This window comes from Aotus nancymaae, unplaced genomic scaffold (genome assembly GCF_030222135.1).
Source record: "Aotus nancymaae isolate 86718 unplaced genomic scaffold, 86718_ANA_hifiasm-v0.15.2.pri h1tg000014l, whole genome shotgun sequence".
Taxonomy (NCBI): Eukaryota; Metazoa; Chordata; class Mammalia; order Primates; family Aotidae; genus Aotus; species Aotus nancymaae.
Window position 1 is genome coordinate 99,572,134 of NW_026988425.1, and position 14,977 is coordinate 99,587,110.

Genomic DNA, 14,977 nt, shown 5'->3' on the forward strand with positions numbered 1-14,977 from the left:
TGTGTCATTGTTACATCTATGCATGCATGGGTCCCTTCATTCACATCATTTGTTGGTAGACGGAAACATCTCACAAACCAGAAGTTTTATAAAAAGAAGTATCCAATTATGGAGAAAGTAAAGTAAAGACAACACAAGGACCATGACCTGACTTTAAGCTCTTACTATTTAGGAGGCAATTATGAGGGTATACTGTATTTAGGCATCTGGTCTCCTCTTCCTGAAACCTGCCCTTGGGACAGTACTAGAACTCCCACCAGCAGGGTTCAAAGACAGGGAACAGTAGGCGGTTGGCTGTGTAATAGAACCTGAAGGATATGACAGGTGCGTTTGCCCCAAGATATCTGCCCTACTTTTCACCCCTACCCTCCTTATCATGTAATTTCCACTTCTTGCCTTCTTTCTTTTTTCTTTTTTTAGTCAAAGTCATGCCTGAAGATGGACTCTATTAAAATAAATGTGTTACTTGCAAGACATTACATTTTAACTCAGTAATGGTCACTTACACAGTGACCCACTATTTACTTAGCAGACCAGCTAACAAGTTTCCTGGCATAGCTCAGGGCTCTGAGGGAATGCAACAATAGGCAGGTCTATTTTACTAGGGAGAGGAGGAGAGAAAGAACAGAGGAAGTGATAGGAGTCATCCCGAATGTACAGTGCTGAGCAAGGGCACTGCTGCGGAAAGAGGGTAGTGAGGATTTAAAAGACAGCTCCAAACAGAGCCATTGGAAGCCACTCAGCTAATTAGGGAGGGGCGACGGAGGATCCTGTTCCTGTCTGCCAAATCACAGAGGAGGAAAGAAGAAAACATGAATCAATATATAATTTGTGAAACTAATTAAAAAGTTTTATTGGGAAAGAGATCACAATATAAAAGCCAAAAATGGTCAAAATTCATTATCTTCAGATCCTCTATTATTTTCATCTTCATGAATGTATTCGTTTCCTAGGGCTGCCATAAAAAATTACCACAAATTGAGTGTCTTAAAACAACAGACATTTATTCTCACAGTCCTGGAGGACAGAGGTCCAAAATCAAGATGTCAGGAGAGTAATATTTTCTCTGGGGAACAATCTGTTCCTTGCCTTTCTCTTACCTTTTGGTGTTGCAATCCTTGGCATTCCTTGGCTTGCAGTCCAATTATGTACTCCAATCTCCATGTCCATCATCACATGACATTCTTCTTGTGTGTTCCTCTCTCTGTCTCTTCTCTCCTTATGAAGACACCAGTCATTAGAGTAGGGCTCACCCTAATCCAGTACTACAACATCTTCACTTGATTACATCTTTACAGATGCTGTTTTCATATAAGGTCACATTCACAGGTACTGACGGTTAGGACATCAACACATCTTTTTGGAAGACATAACTCAACCCACAACAATAGTCTTTTTGCAAAGAGAAACAAGACTTCAAGCTTAGTGCTCATTCTTCCCAGGGCCTTCCCACAGTTCAGACGGGATCATTCCCTGAAGGAATGGTGACCACTCAACTGAAGGAAGCAATTGAGGAAAGCTCTATCACTGCGATTAGGAGACTAAGCAGCTCCTAGAAATTTAAGATCATATTCTTATTACATTCTTCCACTTGGAGCTTTACCAGCATCAGCATTTCCGTAAAGTTTTCAGAGTTTCGCCCTTGGCAACAGTCCAATATATGAGCACAACACTAAGGCATTGGCAATAGGAAATAAAGGACTATTGTTAGGATGAGGAGTAGCAGCTCAGGAATAAGGAGGAAAGAGAGGAGCTAATCTCAGGGACAAAGTAAATTGCACACTAAATCAGCGATATCCATAATACTAAACAACGAGAGGCTTAAAAGACAGGTTATTGATTTTTGTTTTTCTTTAAAAAAGGACAGATTCTGAACAGGATCACAACCTGGGATAGCAACTAGATATAATTAATATGTAAACATAGTTTTGATTCTATAATTTGTCCTGTCTCCAGCCTTTACTACACACACCCAAATTCCAAGCAAGGCAAGGAAACTAATTAATAGACCCATCACTGAACAAATGAAACTCAAGTTATCCATGGCATCCACTGAAAATGGGCCAGCGCTCATACATCCACATACCCAAGCCAACCACAATTAGCAGAGATGAATCAGAGTCTCCCATCCCCCAACGTTAAAGATGTCAGCTAATAATAATGGAAGTTTCAGGATAATGCGCTTAAATGAAACTGAGACACTATTAAAATCAAGATTGGCTGTTAACAATGCAGTTTCATCACACCCAAATTAGAATACTTGAGAAACTTCAGAGGTCTTAGGACTAAGAATAGTCTCTCAACTCTAAAATTGAATAGAAAATGACCTGGGGCTTTAATATCTGAAACTATATTAAATGATAATACTGCATAAATTTGGACTGGCCCCTCACTTTCAATAAAGCTGACCTTGAAACTTTTTATTTACAAACTCATCTAAGCTAAGACCACGAGAATTAAGTCTTGAACTGTTTTTTATAGTGGCATTGTCAAAAAGACAGCAAAAGGTATTAAACACCTACTACAGGCCACACAGTAAAGAAGCTGGTGATTCAAAAGTAAAGAAGGCAATGTCCGCACTCCATAGAGATTACAAAGTAGCAGGGTGAGACAGACCAGTGCTCCTATGTTCAGAAACAGGTGTCTACTGGGTATAAAGAGATTTTGGGGTTTTGGCTTCTTTCCTACTACATAAGTATTTTAATATAACAGCTACTTTTAGTAACTAGGACTTTTTTCTGCATTTAAACATCCTTTTACAGACACCATAGAGATAAGTATAAAGATGTTACAATGTATTTAACAAACTATCCTGGAAGGCCTGAAAACTTCTCTTGTGATAAGGTAATATATTTTGAAATATATTTTCCAAAATATATTATTTACTTTATTTATTTATTTATTTATTTTTGAAACGGACTCTCACTTATCGCCCAGGCTCCAGTGGTGCGATCTTGGCTCACTGCAGCCTCTGCCGCCTGGGTTCAGGCAATTCTCCTGCCTCAGCCTCCTGAGTAGCTGGGATTACAGGCACCAGCCACCGTGCCTCGCTGATTTCTGTATTTTTAGTAGAGAAAGGGTTTCATCATCTTGGCCAGGCTGGTCTTGAATTCCTGACCTCGTGATCCACCCATCTTGGCCTCCCAAAGTGCTGGGATTACAGGAGTGAGCCACCGCACCTGGCCTATTTACTTTATTTAATAAGAAAAAAATTAGCAGTGTGCAAAGTGAGGAGAGTCATAAGCTATGAGAAAAAAGCAGACCTGTGGATAGTCATAGATCTTCCTAGAGCTTTCCAAGTTCCATCACTTGGCTTTATTTTAATAATCTGTGGCATTGGGGGTTAATTTTATCTATTATTTTTAATGTATTATTCAGATATTACTGAATTCTTCTGAGTAGCTTTGTATCTTCCAAAAGTTTAGTTGAAATTTTAATTTTTTTAATAATTTTAAAACTATTTTTAAAATATAATAAAGGAAAAACCACAGTCAAATGATATAGCCCATTGGAAACTACCAACAGAATAATTTATGCATGTAGGTTAACATATATTTGCACAGGCCTCTTAATGATCTCTGGGCATATATTTGAGCTTCTCAAAATTGGATTATTGATAAGAAAGGTTGTAGCTCTGACCTGTCCTTTCAATAAATTTGTTACTGCCTATATGCACTTTGCAAAGAATGATTTGAGGACATTCAATTACTTCAACTATGCAGTTTGAGGAAGTTCAGCTACTTTAACACAAGCCTGAGGGGCTTTATTAATGGCAGCTTAGACTCAGCCAGGTCCATTTGGTGTATATTCTATTCAGAATCAGTATAACAGTCAGCTATGCAGTAACAAGTAAGCCTAACACATATTTTATGATACCATAATGTAAATTGTTTTAACATTTTCTCTACCTTTTGTAAGTTTATTGACTTCCTTTTATGTCTATGATGAAGAATGCAGATATGTTAAGAGATTTATAAGAATTCAAATTTTTAAATAAAATTAACCATTGTTTCACTTTCAAGTATCTAGGTCAGTTTATTTGAAGAAAATCCTAGGGTTTCAAGATGAGCTGTTAAAATCATTTACCATTTGCACCTATTTATTGGTATGAATTAGGATTTTTTTCAATATCATGCAAGCAATGCAAAACACAAAAATAAAATTGAAGATTGAGACTGCATTTATCATCTATAACCCAGAGTTCACATTTTTGTACCCATTAAAAGTGTCATTTTTCTTATTAATTCAGCTTTAGAGAAAGTAAATGTTACAAAATGAACTACTAAAATGTTACAAATATGAACTTCTAAAACAGTTACACTGTTCTCATCTCTTTTATACAAAGAGTTTTTACAATATTGATTTAGAAGGAAGTTGGTCCTTTTATGAAAATGTTTTACAATTCTTCTTGTCAGGGGTTGTTTCTTTTCAAGAAAAAAACCTACCCAAGCTAGCTGAAAGTAAATTTTCACAATTTTCAGACTAATATTGGAAAACAAAAGCAATTCACTTGCTGAAAATGTCCTTAGCATAACCTTCAAGGCCCTACCTAATATCCCCACTACATCTCTCTCTGACCTGAAGTTTCACCAAGCTCCTCCTGGCTTTTTTTTTTTTTTTTTTTTTTTTAATGGAGTCTTGCTCTTGTCACCCAGGCTGGAGTACAGTGGCGTGATCTCAGCTCATCTCAACCTCCACCTCCTGGGTTCAAGCGATTCTCTTGCCTCAGCCTCCCAAATAACTGGCATTACAGGTGCCCGCCACTGTGCCCAGCTAATTTTTGTATTTTTAGGAAAGATGGGTTTCACCATGTTGACCAGGCTGGTCTCAAACTCCTGACTTCATGATCCACCTGCCTCAGCTTCCCAAAGTGCTAGGATGACAGGCGTGAGCCACAGCGCCCCGCCTCCTTCTGGCTTCTTGTGCACTAGCCACAGTGATCTTCTTGCTGTACCACAGCACCACCCTTTTTTCTGTCTTGGCATTTCCTGTTATCTCTACGTGGAACTCCCCTTCTCCAGCCATCACAGTAGCTCATCTCCTCACTGCCTTCAGCTGCCAACTATCAACTTACAGACACAAACCTTGACGAGCCAATAAGAACACCATCACTCTCACATACATTTCCTGGTCACTCTCTAACTTTTTAGCCTTCTGCAGTTTTCTTCAAACCACTTCTAATATTCTCTCTCTCCCTTTCTCTCCATATATTACTTTATTTTTCCTTCTTCTTTATTTTCCTTTCTTCTTTATGTTATTTTCCTCTTCTAAATTATAAGCTCCATGACAGAGGCAGGAACTTTACCATGGTATCTACAGAACCTAGAATAGTGTTGACACAGAGTAGTAACTCAGTGATTATTTTCTGAATGCACAAATAAATGAATGAATAAATGGAGAACTAGGACACTCCAAGTTACAGAATAAACAGAAAGTCAGAAACTTAAATGACTTCTTTCATCTATTGTAAGGTGTAAGTCTCTCCTCCTCCCTCTCCTCACTTCTCACCTCTCTCAGCTCTCTCTTCTTTCTCTCTCTCAGCTTGTCAACTGAAGTTTCCTCTTTCCTTCTCCAGGCTTGCCTTTCTGTTTACTAGTCAATGTGCACACAGCTGAAAATTACCACTAGACTCAGCATGACCTGCAGTTCAAGTGATCATCTTTCTCTCGCTATAACTCTGTCTTCTAGTTCAAATTCTCAAATGAGATAAAGCATTTGGCTCAGCTCAACCCTAGATTGACTGACTCTGTCAGGTCACCAAATGAGGTTGCAGGGACTCGATATCACATGAAACCAACATAGCCTTCTAGGCCCACCACTTCAGCAGGTGCTGTCAAAGATACTGACAACTCAAAAGGAGAGGAGGAAGCTTCTGTTAGACTCAAATAGTGTCTCCTTAGAAAACAAGACAAAAATCACTGAGCAAGGTGAAAAATGATTTCAGATAGTCCCATCTCACTTTAGTATCTGCATATCATGATAGAGAAGTTAAATATATAAGAAGTTTATCACTTTGTTTCCTTTTTACTTTTTATTTTTAGGATTCTTTGAATTGCAAGTCACTGAAACTCCAATTCAAATTTTATTTAAGAAAAATAAAATCTACTGACTCACACAAACAAGACAGAGATATTTTGGATTCAAGCAAGAATTGATACAGAACTTAAATGATTTTACGCAAGAGTTTCTGGTTTTGTTTTATTTTTGTCCTTACCGTTTCTCAACTGGATGTCCTCAGTGTTTTCATGGTCTCAGACTGGCTGCCAGAACCAAGTAGTCCTCAAAAGTACTGATAGATTGACTTGGCTCACATTGAATTAACTACAGGTGTTAAAGGAACGTGGTACGTTGATTGGTGTAGGATTGGTCACATGTTCTACCCCTAGAATTAGGAATACAATCAACTCTACGAAGTTCACATGAGCATAGTTGAGGAGCGGAGATTCTAACCCCAGAAAACCTGGAGGCTAAACACCACAACAAATTCCTACCATCCTTGATGTAGTACCCAATTTAATGAGACTGGAAATAATTTCACACATGGTGAAAGCTTTTTATCTTCAATTTTAATTTAATTTCCATTTTTTCTCTGCTAACTTTATGTAAATATTGATTTTTAAAACCAAATCATTTTTTCAATAGTCTGTAGATAAAACATTATTCCACTTCATATTTATGCTATATTCTTTGCTTTTGGGTGAGCAGCCAATTCTACCAATCTACCCTCAGTAAAGTACCCATAAGACCCTATTCTCTAGACACATACATCAGGAGGGGAAGTGAACATTTAATCAATTAATATTTGCTGGCTAATGCTTTGACATTTACAAAGTCTGGGGCACATCTGCCTGAAACTCTAAAATAAAATTGGGAAAGTGATTAAGAATAAGATAATGAAAAGAAGCCAAGAGGATTTAAGAAATATATGCATTTCTTAGCCATTATGAGATTTGAAACGATGGTTGTTGTCTTCTCAGTTAGGGAAAACTTTTTGTCAGGTCATTCTACCCACCATAAACAAAACAGACAGATGCACTTCATGGATTCAAGATCAAGTGACTGGTGAAATAGTTCAACGTTCAATAGATTGTCTAGGCTTTTTGTGCAACTATGCCTAAACAAATAAAAAATTCGAACCCCGACTTATTTTGTGTTATGACTATTTTTAAATTTAAATCGCTCTTTTCCAAGAGCAGTCAGCAATTGTTATGTACAGGAAAAATATGCCATAAAAGTTGAAAACTTGGGCTCTTGTGTCAGACTACCTGAGTTCAAGTCTTAAATCTGTACTTATTATTATCCCTCAATTTCTTTATCAGAAAAAGATAAAAATACTGCTATTTGCTAATAAGGGCTTTCGTAAGGATTAATGAGTCAACCCATATGAAGCTCTTAGAAGTTTATGGAAAGCAAAGTCCAAGGAGTGTTAGTTATTATTGCTATTCTCCACTTTTTCCCTCTCTCTTTTTTTCTCTCTCTCTTCACACTTTTATTTCTTCATCACATTAATAAATGCTATTAAATTATTTTATGGATATCTCATTTCTCTATAATGAAGATCACAAACAGGCCCAGCCATGATTGAAATATAATCACCAAAGAAATGCCTTTGACAGAGATGGAGTAGCTGACAAGTTGCTAAACACAATGTTAAATTGTTTGTTATTGTTGAGGAGTGGGAAGCTTCTCTTTTAAAAGACTCCCAAGTTTAAAGCCAACATAATTAATATTCAGAGCAGACAGACTAGTTTATATAGCCAGAGACACTGAGGTCAGCCTGGATAATGGAAGAGCACACTCATTCCTGAGCCTGTAGTGACACATACTTACATCCCTACCTAGTCCAGGCACCTCAGGCTTGTCAAAAAGAGGTGTGTCCATAAGGTTGTAAAGATTTGAACATTACAAATGAGTATCATGTAGTCATAAGAATTTGGATGAGTCACAGCTTATTTTATGGGTGTAGCTCATCTTCAAAGGAAGGTTGAACTGACCATAAACATCAGATCATGGATGTTTATAAGCTTTTCCAAAGACTCCCCATAAAAAATACAATAAAAATAAATACATCCATTGCCTAAAATTCAAAGTCTCACACAGATTTATTGGGAATCGGATGCATCATTGCTCATCTTCTTTTTTTTTTTGGATGATATCTATACTACTGAACTGAGTTTCTTTCCATAATGTTGATAAAGCTATTTGTGTTAATGTATACAATCGGTTATAGAAACAATCTCAATGCAGCATGGAATAGGAGACAATTTGAAAACATCTGCATTTTAACTGTTTTCCAGTTTTCATCAGGAATCTTGTTGGCCCTGCAACATGTAATCTGACATGACCTAAATAATACCCACATTTGGAGTGGCCAAAATGCCAAAAGATTTCAAGATATTACAAAAACAAAAATATTCAAAGTTCAAACATATTTTTTACATGTGTGGTCCACCACCCTAAATTTTCTGAAACTAAACATGAAGATCATCTTCGTGAAAATAATAAATTATGTTTTTGCTAGCTTCCATTTATATGAAATCAGTTAACACATACTATTTTAGCATATCTATTACTTTTCCAGCACAATCTTGGTTCTGCAGGAAATTTAGAACAAACACAAGAGCCAGTTTCTGCACTCTAGGAGCTTACATTTCAGCAGGAAGATTATATTGTGTACACATAACATCAAACATCATATGGCAGACAACAATTTAGTGGTGTCTTTTGGTAGAAATCAACCATTGAAGGTTAGAGAAGAGGAAGAGCAAGGACATAAATCTGGCAAAATTGCATGAAAAAATGTCTTGAACTGAACCTGAACATGTTAATAAAACCCAGAGTAAAGGTGAACAATGAATTAACTCAAATAACGATAACATAATCAAAATATGAGTAAAGAAAACAAATCAGTTCTTAGACAAAATCCAGATTTCATTAGTAAAACAGATGTATGAGTCACAGGTATCTCCAGGATTTCAGACTTGGGTAACCTAGAGAAGATCTTTATCAAAGACAAGAAACTTAAAAAAAAAAAAAAGAGCTCAAAGGCAAGAGAAATTTTATTTAAGAGATATGACAGTTGAGGTAACAGTAAGATTTCTCATTATTGATGTCTGGTCCACAAGGGGAGGTAATACTGGAGAGTAAAGTTTGGGAGAGAGATCTGGGGTTGAAGGGTAAAAATTGTAATATCACTTAAATTTTCCCTAAGCAGTTTATTCAATAGTGTCTAATATCTTGTTCCCCCAGCACAAAATTAGAGTGCCCCTTTATTGTGAGATTCATCCTACCCTGGCATCATTACCCTATTGTCTACATCAACAATTATTCAACTCAAATGGGTCACGGCCAGTTGAGCCATATTTTCTAAATGATCCTTCATCCCAGTACCCATGGAATTAACCAGTATTATGCAGATATGCCAGATTTTATTTTATTTTTTTCAGTAATGTCTGGCATACTGCTAGGTCAGGCTGACCTAGTGTGAGTTTAAAAGCATTAATATTTTACATACACTATTATTCCATGTAAATGCATTAAAGCATAAGAAAATCCTAATGTTTGTAGATTTTTTTCCTTTATCTGAGTTGTAGTAGTTATGCTATGCTGTTTTATAACACCCCTGTCATGAAAGTCTTGAATGTATTTTGTATTTTCCAATGCTTATTTGATCTTTCATTAGCTATCCACAAGAATAAGAGATTGATGGCCTAGGTGAATAAAAGCAAGAGTTGGAGATTTAATGGATGAGCAGCAAGGAATGAGAGGAAGACTGTTTTATATGTGGACTATAAGTTAAGCTTTTTGGCTTAACTCCCCACATGCTTTATGGTGGAATCTCAGACCTCTGAATTGAAGGGTACCTTAGAGCTCGTCTAGGCTCACATTTCTTAGGAAAGATTAGGGCTGGGGCAGATGCAGAAGGATTTTGAGTGGACTCTGTTTCTTGCACTGTTCTGCTCCCAGTTGGGGCAGAAATTTGGGCTTTGTATTTGAGTATTTGTTAAAGATAACATTTAAAAATGACCACAAGACCCTGGTCACTAAGACTGACCCCTCTTTTCCCTAAAGAAACTCTGAAGGATTTTTTTTTTTTTTTTTTTGAGATGGAGTCTTGCTCTGTCACCAGGTTGGAGTGCGGTGGCGCAATCTCGGCTCACTGCAATCCCCGCCTCCTGGGTTCAAACGATTCTTCCGCCTCAGCCTCCGGAGTAGCTGGGACCACAGGCGCGTGCCAGCAAGCCAGCTAACTTTTTTGTATTTTTAGTAGAGACGGGGTTTCGCCATGTTGGCCAGGATGGTCTTGATCTCTTGACCTCGTGATCTGCCCGCCTCAGCCTCCCAAAGTGCTGGGATTACTGGCGTGAGCCACCTCGCCCAGCCATGGATTTTTTTTTTTAAATCACAAAAATAGCAATAGAATCCTAAGATCATTTTTACCTTTAATGCTAATGCTCCTAGATGGCCTTTGAAGGTCTCTAGTTATAAATCGATAAATGGAGGCCAGCTCCATCTCTAACGACCTACCAGGTTAACCTCACTAGGCCTGTCTCCCTTTCTGTTGAGTTAGATGCCCTTAAATTCATTTATTTGCAGCCCCATCACTTTATAATTCCACACATATGCTGAGATAGTCTCATGAAGCCTATCCAAAGGGTCCATGATGGCAGATTCCTAATTCAACTTGCAACCAAGATTACAATTTGGTAATTTTATAGGAATGTGAGTTATTGTTAATGACTTGATGATAACTCTCCTTACAGAAGCTGCTATGCAAAGTGTTTATTTAACATTCGGTTAATTCCTGTGCATAACACAACAATCCATGAGAACAATGTGAACATTAATTTTTCAGAGTGAAAAAATAAAGGTAGGAAAAAGTGAAGTGTACTTATTAACCTACAGACGGCAAATTTGATCGATAGTGTAGACCTAGAAGAAACTTTTAAAAACGTATTTTAATTTAACCCTAGATGAAGCAATTTGCTTCGGTATCCATGACCAGGTTATTTACTATAGCTTCCAGGTTTCCAGGCTATTTGTTTGCATTTATGAAAGAAACAAAACTGGGAATATATACAATATACAGTTTCAAGAAGCTTTTTTTCAAAGCTAAAAACATGTTGTAATCATTAAATAAATCCCTTTCTCCCTTGATTTATACAATATTTACATATTGTTGGAAAATTATAGGCATGATTTTTAATATGTCTTTAGACACATTAATATGTTTTTAAACATATTAAATAATCTTTAGAGGTTTTGTTTACTTTATTACTTGGGAAACCAGATTGCCAAATTGGAGCATGGAAATGTATTCTTATCTGTGTCAAACCAAATCAGCCTCTGAAAACGAGACTGTATTTCCCTCTCATTGATGGTCCCTAATGGCAAAGATCCCATCTCCAGCTTTTGATCATTTTTCATTTCAATGGAGCATGCTGGGTGGCAGCTAAGCCTGTAGAAATGGCCATGAGTCATGGGAGTAAGGGAAGCCCTGTGTCAGCACATGCTGAAAGCAGCAGCTGAAGTCCTGTCCACACTGGTGACAAAACTAAATGTGCTGGAAACGTGTTTTGCCACACCCTGAGAGTTGCCCTGCTCCTACGTGATGTGGTCAGTTTCTGCCTGTTTATTCTCTAACCCACAAGGCATGCTGCATCGGATTCTGAAGGACCCCCTGGATTCTGAAGGACTCCTTGGATTTTGCAGCACATCTTCACTAGGATAGTTCAAAAAGACTGCAAGTACCATCCTTCCAAATCAGATTTTAGTTAAGTTCAGGAAGTCACTTTCCACATCTTTAGGACTGGTTTCTTTTCACTTACTGAGGTTTTTCAATTATTAAGATCCTTTATCTATCCACATCTAAGTCAGGAACGGTGGGTTTAAATGATGAGCATTTCCCCAAAAAAATCATCTTTTAATGTTGAGCAAGAACTTGAAAAGTGGACGGCACATTCAGGCTCAGAACCAATGTCTGACAAGGACAAGCTTACTCCAGCTCGGCCTGAATGATGATAAACTTGGGCTTCAACATTTCAGACTCTTGAATCTGGGAAACAACTCAGTGGAAATTTATATACAGTGCGTAATGTGAGGCTTGGCTAAAAGCAAAGCTGCCCTTGGAAAAAGATAGATGGTTTTAAACGAGGCTAATTTAAAAACCTGAATCAAAGATAAATCAGCTTTCTGAACTTAGAGGGGCAGCCTCCACAGCAGAGGTCCCACTCAGCCCACCCAGCGGAGGGGTCTCCCTCCCGTCCTGCCAAGAACAGAGGCCTGGGGCTGCAGGAAGAATCCCTTTGTGAGCCCTCTCTGGATGGGGAAAGGCAGGCTGGGGCCCTTGAAAAAGGCATTAATCACATTTGGTTCCTTGTACCTGAGAAAAAATAGCTATCTATGGGATCTGATTTTTTTTGTGTTTCAAACTGGAGAAAGCTTTTATGATGTCTCTTGATGAAATATAACCACCCTCTCATTCTAAGCAGCCTTTAAATTCTCAAATGTGTGTAAATGGAAAACATGCTGTGGGTCTTTATTCCACTGAGCAGCAAGAAATAAATCAGAACTCTCCCTCCACACCCTCCATTCTGCCTCTCCCCTGATACCTCACAGATGTGCAGCGTTAGAGGGAAGAGCAGAAATGCTTTATAAAATTAATATGTGGAAGCTGCTTTATTTACCATAAATGCCTAGCCCGGGGCTTTCTCTACAGTGCCCTGTCAAGATACTAAGCTGAGTTCTTGCCTTCTGCCTACCAAAAAGTCCTCTTTCATTTCTGTCAGACGGGAGGGTCTCCATTTTCTGCACAGGAGAGGCAGTTGGCGGTGGCGTGGTATTTACCGCCAAAAGTGAGATGACTGCACGTTAGTGGTAAACGAAACATTTTATCTGTAATGTATAAAATGTGTAAATCACTTTAGGATCCTGCTGGGTTCAGAGTCCTATATAAATATCCTTCATTAGTATAATTGATATTAAACCGGATGCTAGAGACCCCAATAGATGAATACAAATGCTAGAACTCGCCTCTGTAGCTCATTCATATCTAAAAATATGTAGGAGATAGACCACAGAGCTCATGAAAGACTTTTAACTGATTTTAATAGCAGTCATTACATTAGAAAATGAGACTTCCCCTTGTAAGAGAGATGAACTGGGAAGAAACAAAGGAGGAGAGGTAACTAGTGCAGCGCCCCAGTGCCCTGCCAGAATTACTGCTCATCATTCTTGCTTTCAGCAGTTAGCCGGCTCCTTTTGTCAGAGACTACCACCATCTAATGAAACAATTAGGGCTTGACAGTTTAAATATGCTATTTTGTTCTTTTCAAGCGTAAGTGCCAGCCACTAAGACAAACTATACCCACTACCTTCCTATCAGCAGAGCCATTGTTATCCCAGATAGAATGCCCTAAAAATAAAATCCATTTTGTATGTGAAGCTTCATCAAGTCAGGTCATGTCTGCTCCTCAGGGCAGACTGCAGTGTACTAATTTCATTATGCTATTTTTAAATGTGGCCTCCTTGGATCTTTTAGTATGTCCTACATAGCTCAACAAGGCCCTGAGTTAATGTTCAGGGCTTTCTTGCTGATCACCTCTGCCCACCCTGCCCTCCACCCTAACCTCCACAACCTCTCCAGGCCTGGATGGTTAACAGGAAATAGGCACACTAATGATAGATGTGTTCACACGTAGATGAACATCACCTACTGGGCATTGGCCAACACATGAGCTATTAGAAGACCAAATTGGCATCAGTTTCTTGAATTCATTATTAAAGTTACTCCAGTTTTAAAAATAAAAATCCCCAAAAAGAAAGAATGCCTTTCTAAGATATCATCTTGAGTTGTTTTTGAGTCTCTGTACCTATTTCTGTTTTGTCTCTTGTAGATTTTTTTTTTTTTAGTTGTAAAATGAACACAGACTCATAGGTAAATAAAAAATGTAGAAAAAATATCATTATTCGTTCCTCTTTTACTTGTGACTAACAGAAACCCAACTCAGACTTGATATGCAAAAAGGGACATATTGTTCATTTAATCAGAATTGGGTTGGCATTGGTCACAGAGGGATTTACAGGCTCAAATAATGCCATCAGGACAAGGTTTCTGTCTCTTGATCTCTCAGTTCTATTTTTTCCAGTGTTAGCCTCCATTTCAGGGACTCGCTCCTCCTGGTAGCCCACAACACCCTCAGCATTACATCTTACCAGCTGAGTAACCCTGATGAATATCATCTCCTGGGGGTAGGGAGGATGAGGAGATGATGGCCAAAGCATAGAAAATTGCATAGAGGAGGAATAATATTTTTTACTTTGGAGACCTGTTACACAGTGTGGTGACTATAATTAATACTAATACATTTCAAAAATGCTGAGAGTAAATTTCACATGTTCTTACCACAAAAAGAGTATTTGAGGTTATGAATAGATTAATTAGCTTGATTTAATTATTTCACATTGTATTTATAAATCATAACATCACTTTGTACCCAATAAATATACATAACTATAAATTTTCCATTTACAACAATTTTTCTTAAAAAAAGAAATATTTTCTTCTTCAAAATTATTCTAACCACACTCCCCAAATTGAGTCTCATCAGTATGGCATGGGTTATGTGTTCATCCCTGAACCTATCGGTATGGACAGAGTAATGAAAATCTCCATTTGTGTCATATGCTCACATAGAATCAGAAGTTTAGATCAGTCCCAGATAAGCCACATGGACTGAGAAGAAGGAAGGCATAGTTTCCCAAAACATCATCAAGGTATACCATCTTGAGAAGAAGGAATAGATGTAGAGAAAGCAAAAACAGCAGATGTCCAACAAGGATGTTTATTCTTTGAAAACTTTTATCTCATTTATTCATAAGAATCAAAGATATATACTTAATCCTAGAGGAGACAGAAGGTTCAAAACTATTTTTGAAAATTTTGATGAATCTGTTCTAATTGGAAGAGTAAAATATT